This window comes from Cornus florida, unplaced genomic scaffold (assembly GCF_030987335.1).
Source record: "Cornus florida cultivar Cherokee Brave unplaced genomic scaffold, ASM3098733v1 CherokeeBrave_3.0.0_Hap2_Chr10, whole genome shotgun sequence".
Taxonomy (NCBI): domain Eukaryota; kingdom Viridiplantae; phylum Streptophyta; class Magnoliopsida; order Cornales; family Cornaceae; genus Cornus; species Cornus florida.
Genome location: NW_026775580.1, coordinates 93,975,607 through 93,985,861, shown reverse-complemented (window position 1 = coordinate 93,985,861; position 10,255 = coordinate 93,975,607). Strand labels below are relative to the sequence as shown.

At 35.7% G+C, this 10,255-nt stretch overlaps 1 long non-coding RNA gene across 3 annotated transcripts; it reads left to right on the top strand.

Annotated features, from left to right (window-relative positions):
- The first annotated feature begins 260 nt into the window (after positions 1–260).
- On the top strand, positions 261–9,687 carry LOC132275969 (uncharacterized). Of its 3 annotated transcripts, none has more exons than XR_009470812.1 (6): positions 261–490; positions 1,741–1,806; positions 2,071–2,130; positions 8,796–8,905; positions 8,992–9,243; positions 9,342–9,687. It is a non-coding gene; the product is annotated as an uncharacterized LOC132275969 (long non-coding RNA). The 3 variants fall into 3 exon arrangements; XR_009470811.1 differs by adding an exon at positions 8,418–8,601 and having other exon boundaries at positions 8,992–9,687; XR_009470810.1 differs by having other exon boundaries at positions 8,992–9,687.
- The last annotated feature ends 568 nt before the right edge of the window (positions 9,688–10,255 follow it).

The window sequence follows — 10,255 nt, the reverse complement described above, 5'->3', positions numbered from 1 at the left end:
GAGATAGGATATAGTGGTGGCATGGTTAGTGTGTCCTTGAGTTGAATGGAATATGTGTTATATGTGCGTGTCGGACACTTTCGAACTGCCCACTGCAAGTGACAACTGGGAATAGCTGTAGCCGTCAACGTGTCGAACAACCATTGGTAAGGATCTTTTCCCCTCACCAGAACAAAAATATATTTCTAGGGCAAATCATTTCAGCCTCCCAAATCGCTTCCATCTCTATTCTCGTTCTCAACTCCCCCCCCCCCCCCGGCGGAGCTGCAAACTACAAAATCTACAAGAATCAGAAGTCCCTCTGTCTGCAAGAATCAAAACCTATTACCTATATCAAAACCCATATCGGCATATCATTTCAGATTGTTCAAAAAATCAAAACTCATATCTTTCAGTTCCAATTGCTCGTTGTTTCAGTTCGGGTTCGCCGTTCGCAAGCTTCAGCCGCTGGCCCGCTGTCTCTCAACTCTCTCCCTGCAACTGCTAACTTGTATGTATGGGTTTTGTTTTAATTTTTTTTTTTTCTAAATCAAATAATCAAGGTCTGTGATTCTTGTTTTGCAAACTAAATCATATTTCGTGAAATTTTTTATGATCTTTTTAATATATATATATATATTACAATATAAAGTAATAAAATTGGCGTTGCATTTTGAGGTAATCACCGTAATCTACATTTTATTTCAGCAAAACAAATTTTTTTAATTTATTTCTATAACTTCTATTTCTGGTGTTTTTTTTTTTTTTTTTTTTTTTTTTTTTTTTTTTTTTTTTTTGTCAATTATGTCTAAAAGAAATTTGAATTTGGGCATGAAAAAAGAAAAAAGAAAAAAAATCTGAATTGGATTAGAAATCTGCAAAGATTGAATCTGAAACAATTTTTTATCAACATGCCAAGCTTTTTGAAGATGGAAATCTTTTCAGAACTAAAAAAAAAAAAATCATAACAAGAACTTTGACAAGCAAAAATACTTAATATAGGGAAAAGCTCTAAAGTTACTTCTTTAAAATTAAAATACTTACGAAAAACATGTTTTTGAGTGAATTCCATAGTGTTGGAAGGGGCTTGCCATGAACTACCTCACGCCCTGCTGCCACTAGTAGATTCTCAAATAGGATTAGTAAATTGGTCAAAAGAAGAGATAGGGTATGGAGTGGTGAATTGTTCAGAAATAAATTGGTAATTTTTTTTTATTAATTACCCAAATAGGATTTTTTTATGCCTTAATCAGTCAATTGTCTAAAGAAACATTGTTAGTTAACTAAAATTGAATTAAACAACAGTTGATTTTCGTTGATATATTTTGATTTAGCCCACAACATTGAGAAATCCTGCATGTTTTGTTTCACATAGAAATACAATCTGTGTAATCCACGAAGGACATATTCAATCTTTCTACCATATTTTTATTTTCAAATTTTGGTTTTTGATTTTCTTTTGTTATTAGAATGCAGAATATCAGGGTATTGATTTGTTAATGTTGAAGATTATTTCTAAATTGATGCATTGTACTTTGTTATCGGATTAATTTAACATAAGAGCTGAGTATAATATGTGCTAATCACACCTATCCGTAATCACACCTCTTTCTGCGGATAGGTGTCCAACATTTTGACTGAAAGCATAATTGGGTTGTGTTGATACATGATACAGATAGTACTTAGATGGTGGTGTTTTAATTGTTATAAGTGAGATTGTTTAACCTCTTCCTCACAACTTGAGTGTTTTTTTATTTTTAGGGTTAACATCGGGCCTTAACATTTAGCAAGAACAAGGTTCAAGAAACATGCCTCCTCAGTCATTGGGTAACAAACTCTTACTTTTTCTAAAATTTAAATTGGCATTTTTAGCTATTGGTTACGTTTATTTATTCATGTTTTACATACTGATTTTTTTTGTTTTTGTTTTTGTTTCTACATACATATATATAATATTGTTATAATGTAATGCTCGAACAATTTATTAATGGAAATTAAAGATTTGGAAGTTTAGTTTTCAATTTCAGAATATGTGTTTTACAAGTTTGTTAACACTTTTAAAACTTTTCCTCTTTTGTTCTAATAATATAGGTTTCTTTTTTGAAAGAAGAGAGTTGATGGGAATGGGTGGAGTGGGCAAAAAGAAAATAGGTATGTTTTTTTTACCTAGCTAATTGAATTATATAAATCCCCTTACCATTGTAGCAGTGATGTTGGTTTTAAAATGACCAATTATGATAGGAAGTGTCTTTTCAATTTATCTTAATCAAATGTATATCTATGCAAGAGGATTATGTGATTCTAGATGACAATTGTAGATGAGTTATTGTTAACGATATGAGGATGTTGATGTCAACGCTGACTCTAGTGATGACGATTGATGATGTTGATAATATGTTAATGCACTCAAATTTAGTCAGCACACTTAGAATTGAAGGAAATTTGGAGTTGAAGGCATACTATTGAGCATAGTGTCTAATTCTTTTAGTTTCAAGAATCTTTGTCACTTTACACACGATTTTTTAGTTATTGAAATTTTGAAACAATGGTGTGTAATATGATTCATCTAAATGGGTTCTCTTCTTTTTCATCTCTCTAAACTTTAATTTTATCTGTGAAAAAAGAAATAGAAGACTCTATGCAATTTTAATTTAACTTTATTAGATTGAGCATTGACATAGCTTCTGAAATGTTGAAACTGAAACAGCAAAGAAAAGAGAGTCCACCAATAAGAATTACCAAACTTAATAAGTTCTCTGAGCGTTTTGACTAATATTGGCATGGGAGACTTCTATAGATATGGACTTGTAGAGAGAAAGATATATCGTTGGGGGCACAAAAGTGTACGACAACTGTGAACCAATGATAGGGTTGTGAGCTTTTGGCTTGTTTCATGTATCGGATCCAAGAAGTGTACAACAATGAAATGGAAAGCTCTGATGCACTCAAAGTTACAAACAGAGACAATAATTAATATTATATATTTATAACTTACTTTACTAATCTAATATGATCCTACGTATATCATACATATATACACACATATATATATATGTTTGTAACTTTATACTTAAACTTGGATATATTTTGATTTAGCCCACCCCATTGAGAAAATCCTGGATCCACCCTTGGGCGATGGCCATGGTGGGAGGAGGCAGCGTGCAACGATTGGATATTCTAATTTTTGAGTTTTTTTTTTTTGATAAATAATGCTACAGTAGAGAAAATACTTCTTGTAAACAGTGTAGAAAGTAGGGAAAGTAACAAATCCTCACTGTCTCTTTCCTTCAATAAATCTGAAAGTACTTTCTAAAAGGTGAAAAGTAAAATTATATTAGCAAACATAATTTTCACTTTTACTTCACAAATTTAGGAATTGACAGTAAAAATCAGAAAGTAAAAGCGTTAGTAAACGGGCCCTTTCTCTTTCCTTCATTAAATCTGAAAGTACTTTCTAAAAGGTGAAAAGTAAAATTATATTAGTAAACATAAATTTCACTTTTGCTTCACAATTTTAGGAATTGACAGTAAAAATCAGAAAGTAAAAGCGTTAGTAAATAGGCCCATTGACTACCTTTTTTTTTTTTTTTTTTTTTTTTTTTTTTTGTAGTTGATCAAAATTCCAAGAAAGGAAATAAGTAAAAGCTTCTGCTCGTGTGCTGGAATGTTCATCATTTTTCTCATTCGATAGTGTGTGAAATCAATATCAATTGTTGGGGTTGAATGAATGTATATATAGTTTAGCTTATGTCATATTGTTGTATGCTTACACTCTTTGATGAGGGTTCCAGAGGATGGTGTAGTTATGGAAGCTTGCAGTGGGATCAAACTATATATGGATACTCTGCTTTCTGCCCCCTTCCAATTGCATGACTAAATTAATCTTTTATTTCTTTGTCATGAGGTCTGATTCTTATGTGTGGCCTTGTTCATCCCCTATTGCATTTCCACTTAAGAGTCTGGTCCCTTATTGTAGCTATTGTTAAGGAAGCCCTCATTAGTCAGCCTTGCCTCTTGCCGCGTTTCGCCTCCCCAGATTCTAGCAATAGGTCTTCTTGATCGTAGCCCTTAATAGAAGTCATTCTCCCTGCAAAGTGAAATGCCAAAGAATTAGAAGTTCATGAATTGACCCTTCTAACAGCTGCGCCTGTAAGCAGCTGGATTTCCTTTCCCAAAGTCAACTGGAAAAAGCACCTACATGGGTCCAGGGATGGATGCTTAGAAGTTTTTGCTCGTAAAAAAGGGGTAGCTTGCGTAATTATAGAATAGAGTACCAGCTTCCACATACTTCCCCAGAGCACTTTTTCTTCTAAATAACCTTCCTAGAAAGTAGTTCTTTGCATTCCTTGCCCTTTTGCTCGAGCAAGATAATGTATCCTTGTATCCCTTAGTTACAAGTATATGATTGTGGACACAGTGCTCCTATTTTGAATGCAATTCCATTTCCATCTAGCTGGGAGTTGAGAGAGATCAGCCCTAGCCTTTGACAGCTCAACCAAGCCTTCTTCTTCAAGATTCGACCCATTGTTAGGTGTGAGATTCGGCACTGCAGCTTTTTCATACTTTCCTACTGAGTCTGATAGATATGCACGTTACTTGACTTCTACATTGGGAACAGGTGCTTCCAATACAAAACATCCGGAAATATACTACTCTAAGGCCAAAGAGAGAGACTCAACCTGGTGATGCCAATCCTTGATAACAAGAACACACGAGCACATGATTACCAATCTAGTGTACCAGAAGAGAGCTACTGATAGAGTGTTTACTCAGCTAGGTGAGTACTAAGTATTCCTATTTCAGCCATAAAAAGGTTCATCCCGCTGCTTGCTCTTTGGCATGGGAGTACATTAACAGCAAGGATAGTCTTTGAGTTAGATGGTTTAGAGAGATAAGTATGCGTGGCGTTAGAAAACAGTAGAAAATGGGAATAGAGACATTTTAGTCACCAGTGAGGTGCTTGAAAGGGAGGTTTCCCCTAAACCTCGGGGGAGTTAGAGATGGGTACTTTTATTCAAATGAGGAGGGACTGTAAACACAGATTCAACACTAGTCCCTCTTTCAACACCAGTCCCTCTTTGCTCAGGCATGGATCAGAAATACAATAGACAAGTTTATATTTCTTACCCCCTCTTCCCTAATTTACCACCCAAGTAAAGGACATAAAGAGCAGCCGAAGTGTGGCCAGATCATCTTTAAGGAAGTGCGCCCAGACTTTGTGGTTCTTGGTTTCCGCTAAGAGGCTAGAAGAAGTGATAATTAAAGAAAAAGAGACAAGTGAAGAGGGCGGGGCTTTCTTTTGGCTAGGGATTGGTTCACCAGCGATACAATCCAGTGAAATCTGCGCTTGTACCCCAACAAATACCAATTCAGTCAAATTCTCCCATGCTTTTGTGAAATACAATCCCCTAATGAAATTGGTGGTTTTCTGACAGCAATTATCCATTAACTAGCGTTTTTTACTATCTATCCTTTCAGGGAGGACACACTTGAAATCTCTATTGGCATAAACCATTCTTCTCCGCTTCAAACTTTAAGTACTAGAAGCACTCTATAATGGTTTATTCACAAGGGTCTATCTCTGGTGGAGGAAATAGAGATCTCTTGTCAATCTCAGGGAAGATAGGCGGTTTCTCACTCAAGTACTTTACCATTTTAATGCAAAATGATCCTCTGATTGAAGTTAATACCTTTTTTCTTAGTGACCGTTGGAGGACCTTGCTCCTCCTCCCTCGATAATAGATGAATCGGGACACAGGAATTAAGGGTGGACATAATTCCAAACATCCTATCACTTACTATATAGTTTTAGAGAGTTATCTATTGATTCCATTCATCCATCTCATGGGCTCAATAAGTGAACTTGGCCGGTCAATCGTTGCAGCGAGAAGGTTTTCATTATCAACGGCACCCTGGCCGTTGGGAATAAATAAGAGGCTCTGATCAAGACCTAAGGGTTCAATCCACCGTATCCATACTATTTGATGCCTCCTTTCTAAGCTAAAGATAGATTCAATAAAGAAAGGGAGGTGTCCAGAACTACCAAGAAGAAAGGTGTGCCCAGTGCACGAGTCAAATCTAGCGTCTTTATCCAACAATGATTTGTAAATCCAATCTCTCCCACTAGTGTTTTTTTGACAACCTAAATTCTACCCGAAGAAGGGTCTCGAAGAGAAAGTTAGTCAATTAACCCAGCAAGATATAGAAAGAATGAGTCTGCCCTTTCATTTCTTCGTCTTAGTTGTAGTCTTCTCAGTAGATTGATTGCCAAATTCCCTTTTCTCTATTGTGTCATCCAAGGAAGCTAAGGGCTCCAAAGTAGTTACTGAGTCGACTGGAGAGCTTGTTTGCTTACTTCATAGGTGAATAAAGTTTTTTTGGAGTTATAGGTCAAATGACGTCCATTCCCCACACGACAAACAGCCATGGGGACACCATGTTGTGGAGCTCATTGGGAGGTGCATGAATCTGGTTGGCATTAATCTGACTGTGACTTCAAACATTTGAGTTCCTATTATAAGTTCTCTAGGGGAATATGTAGAAAGGCAGTCTATTAGGCAGTCTATTAACTCTCTCTCTCTCTTTTTTTTTTTTAAATAGAACTCTATTAACTCTCTCAACCAGCGAGACCATGCGCAGACTACAAGAAGCCCATAAAATCAAAGCCAAAGTCAGACATAAAGTGGCAAGAAAGGCTTATGAGAATTCTATTTTAGAGTGCTTTTCTCCTTTTTCCTTCCATAGCTATAAGGAAACAGGAGCGAAGTCCGCCCCTTTATCTCATCCCAAGTGCATCAGAGATGATGAGTAGGTTTCCCACTGATTCTGTTCGCGCATCGTTTTCAAAATAAGAGATTTTAAACTACAAGCATGGTATGGACTTTGTTTTAAGAGGGAAGGAGTAAAGGCGGGCACGAATGCCTTATGCAGTGAATGTTGATCCACTCATAGAGTAGGTAGAGGGCATGTCCTATTATTATGCCGCATCGCTTGCCGTTCCCGTAGGAGGGACTTTGCTTTGTGAAAGAGTTTGTCTCATTGAAAGTCTGTTTCTGAAGTGAAATATAGCAGAAGGTGGTTGAGCAAGTTTTAAACTTTAGTCTGTTTTTGGCCTCTTTAAGTATTTAAGGCAGTAAGGAATTTGAAGTACTTCACTTATTCAGTGAAGGAATGGGTTCAACTTGAGGATGGAATCTGTATCGAGTAGGGTGAGGAGGACCCTCGAAACCATAATCCTGTTGATATACGGCGTAGATCCATATCTTTTTTATGCAAGCGGGGATGTAGAGGAACAGAGCCAGCAGGGACTCCATTGCATAGAAACCAAGAACTTGGAAGTGGTAACACGTGTTGTCCTCTTAATGGATAATCTGCTTTCTATCCCGTCTCAATTCTTTTATCTCTGTCATGTAGGAATTTTAGTCCAACCCTAAATTCAGATCCTATTGATTTTTATAAATCATTAATCAGTATAATATAACTAGCCAGAAAATTATATACGAAGAAAATATGATGCCTTTGAGAACTGAGATTGTTTCAATACCACTCTGTATGGCCTATTGCTAAAATTATTTTCAGTTATAGCTACTTACAATGATAAATACGTTCCGTTTAGAAATTTGGGCTGTATGGCAATTTTTTATTTTTTCTAAAGTTCAATCACACGCCTACTATATTGTCCGTGGTATGTCTCAAACTCTTCAACTCCTCATTCTGTAACAACAAAAATTAAAGCAATAGTTAACTAATGCAGTGAATAGCCATAGCTCAGACGATACTTACTCTCAAAGTTCCCGAACACCAACATGTTCGATACCTATCTATTTCTCTGTGTGTATGCATGCATTTGTGAATGTGACAGGAAACTCTAATGCAGTGAATACTCTAGTTATACCAGTTAAGAGTTGGCTCTCAATGACAGGTGGGTTCAAAAATAGCATCTTTTTGCTAACAATAGATCCCTAGAAGATTGTTAACACCATAACACACATATATACATTTGGTAATTGTGTATTTCCCTTGGTGGTAAACCAATAGTCATCTAGATACAATAAATAAGGTTAATTTAAGCTTAGTAAAATTTTATCTTTCATTTGCTCAGGTTTTAGAACGACTTTATTATTTATTCTGACTGTAATTTTAATTTATATAAATTGAGTTTAATTCTTGGGTTATTTTGCCTTCTTTTATGCTATTCAAACTATAATTTCTTTGAAATTCTTCTTTCTAATTAAAATACACAATGCAACCCAAAGTTTTGAACACCTTCGATATCTCTCTTTTTTTGTGTGTTTGTTTTTGTGTATGCATGCGTGTGTAATCCTAATAGGAAAACCCTAATGTAGTGAATACTCTGATTATACCAATTCAGAGTGCTCTCAATGAGATATGGGTACCAAATTGCATATTTTTTTCATTGCTAACAATAAGGTACACAGAACAATTAGAGACTGCATGTTAACACCGAGGTCACCAATACTGTGCAAAATCCGGGAGTCATCTATCCTTTTCAAAATCAGAGAGTCGTCATTCCTTTTCAAAATTAGAGAGTCATCAATCCTTTGCAAAAAGCAATGATCATCAACCTTCGATCAAAGTTGAGAATCATTCATCCGATTACAGGTAAAATGATACTCAATCAGATCTTATAATATAAGTATTAGCAATGTCCAAATTATCAAGGACTGACTATAGACCCAACTTAGTAACTTACAATATTGTTCTTTTATAGTAAGTTTTAGTATGGGATCATTATATGTAACGAAATTAACACTAGTGTATTAGTTTACGGGTTGAATTATACTTCAAAATTACAGGTCTTACCACTCCAAACTGGCTAAAAGGAAACTTAGGAACACGTCTTTTTTAGAATATGTCATCGTAAGATGGGGGACCTTACAAGCACATTTATAGTATGGACCCCGAGGTGAGTTTTATAATTAGTAGAATAGTTTTATTATTATTATATATTGAGATTTTAAAAATGACTTTTTTTTTTTGATAAAATTCCAGAACGTCAGAAAAATGTTTTTGGAATCTGGTATGAAGGAAGATTTGTACGAAATAAGGAGATATATTTCTTCAATAGTTGCCGATTTGCGTCGTTTAGACGTCATTTCAAATCCCTTGACTTTGAATGATGGTTTCAATCTTCCATAAAGGAAAGTAGGTGTTACATTCTGGATTATATGAAGGGACACTATTTAATATGGTGGCACAATCTGATTATTTCATTGACAGTTGGGTATGAGGCTCCTTCGGCAGGTATAAATAGGTTTAACACCGATGGCACATTTATTGATTCTGGATCATCAATGGCTCTTTTAAGAACTTCTGACCAATCTAATGGTTGACAATCCCAGGCCTCAACGACAATATAATCTGTAAGTCTGAGCTTCAAGAACTTCTGGAGTTGAGGGTGTTCCTGGAGAGACGGGGCGGGGCAGGGTATATAGAGACAGTGAAAACAATCTGGGACCAGTGTTTTATGGTAAGGTCAATGAGATATTCTTATCCTACGAGGCGGAGATGTGCGGCATCTATTATAGTTTCTGCCGTTCTTACAAGGATAGTGGTTTACACAATGCACCATGTGTATGGGAGAATGACTCTTTAAATCTCGTTAATGCCATTAATTCAGGCATACACATACCAGATGATGACTTTAAAGTTAAACAAAGGTACTATTGTTTTTCTTGGCTTTTCAAACGCTGCTTTTGGCTTTCTGGGCTTAGAAGTTATTATTTAGGGTGTTTGGATACTGCTTTTGAAAAGAGTAGCTGAATTAACTAAAAAAAAAGGACCAGTAACAAGAAAAACAAACGAAAGGCATCATTTTCATCGAACTTTGGAAGTGCTTTTGCAATGACTTTTTGGGTTCTTCTAATGCTCCAACAATAACTGAAAATGGAAAGAGTAAACAACGGGACATCAAAACACAAAGCCGATTCAAATGCATGTGTGTGTGAGAGAAACAGAGTTACACCTAAAGAAAAACTTAAAGTGAGAAATAAAGAAGAAAGTAGTTTTTGCTCAAAATCACAGAATCCATACAACAAATTTTAAGCTACATACCCTCAAACACAGACCAAAAACCATGGGTATAGTGTTGATGAAATTACTTTCAAGAGCTTGACACAAGTTACACCTTATATTCAGGGAAAGTTGCACTCACCTCCCCCTAAGAAAGTGAAAATCACATTTTGTTCCCATGTTTAAAAAAATTACACCACAATCCCCTAACGTTTGTGTTTGCATTATATTGACGTGTAAGTCA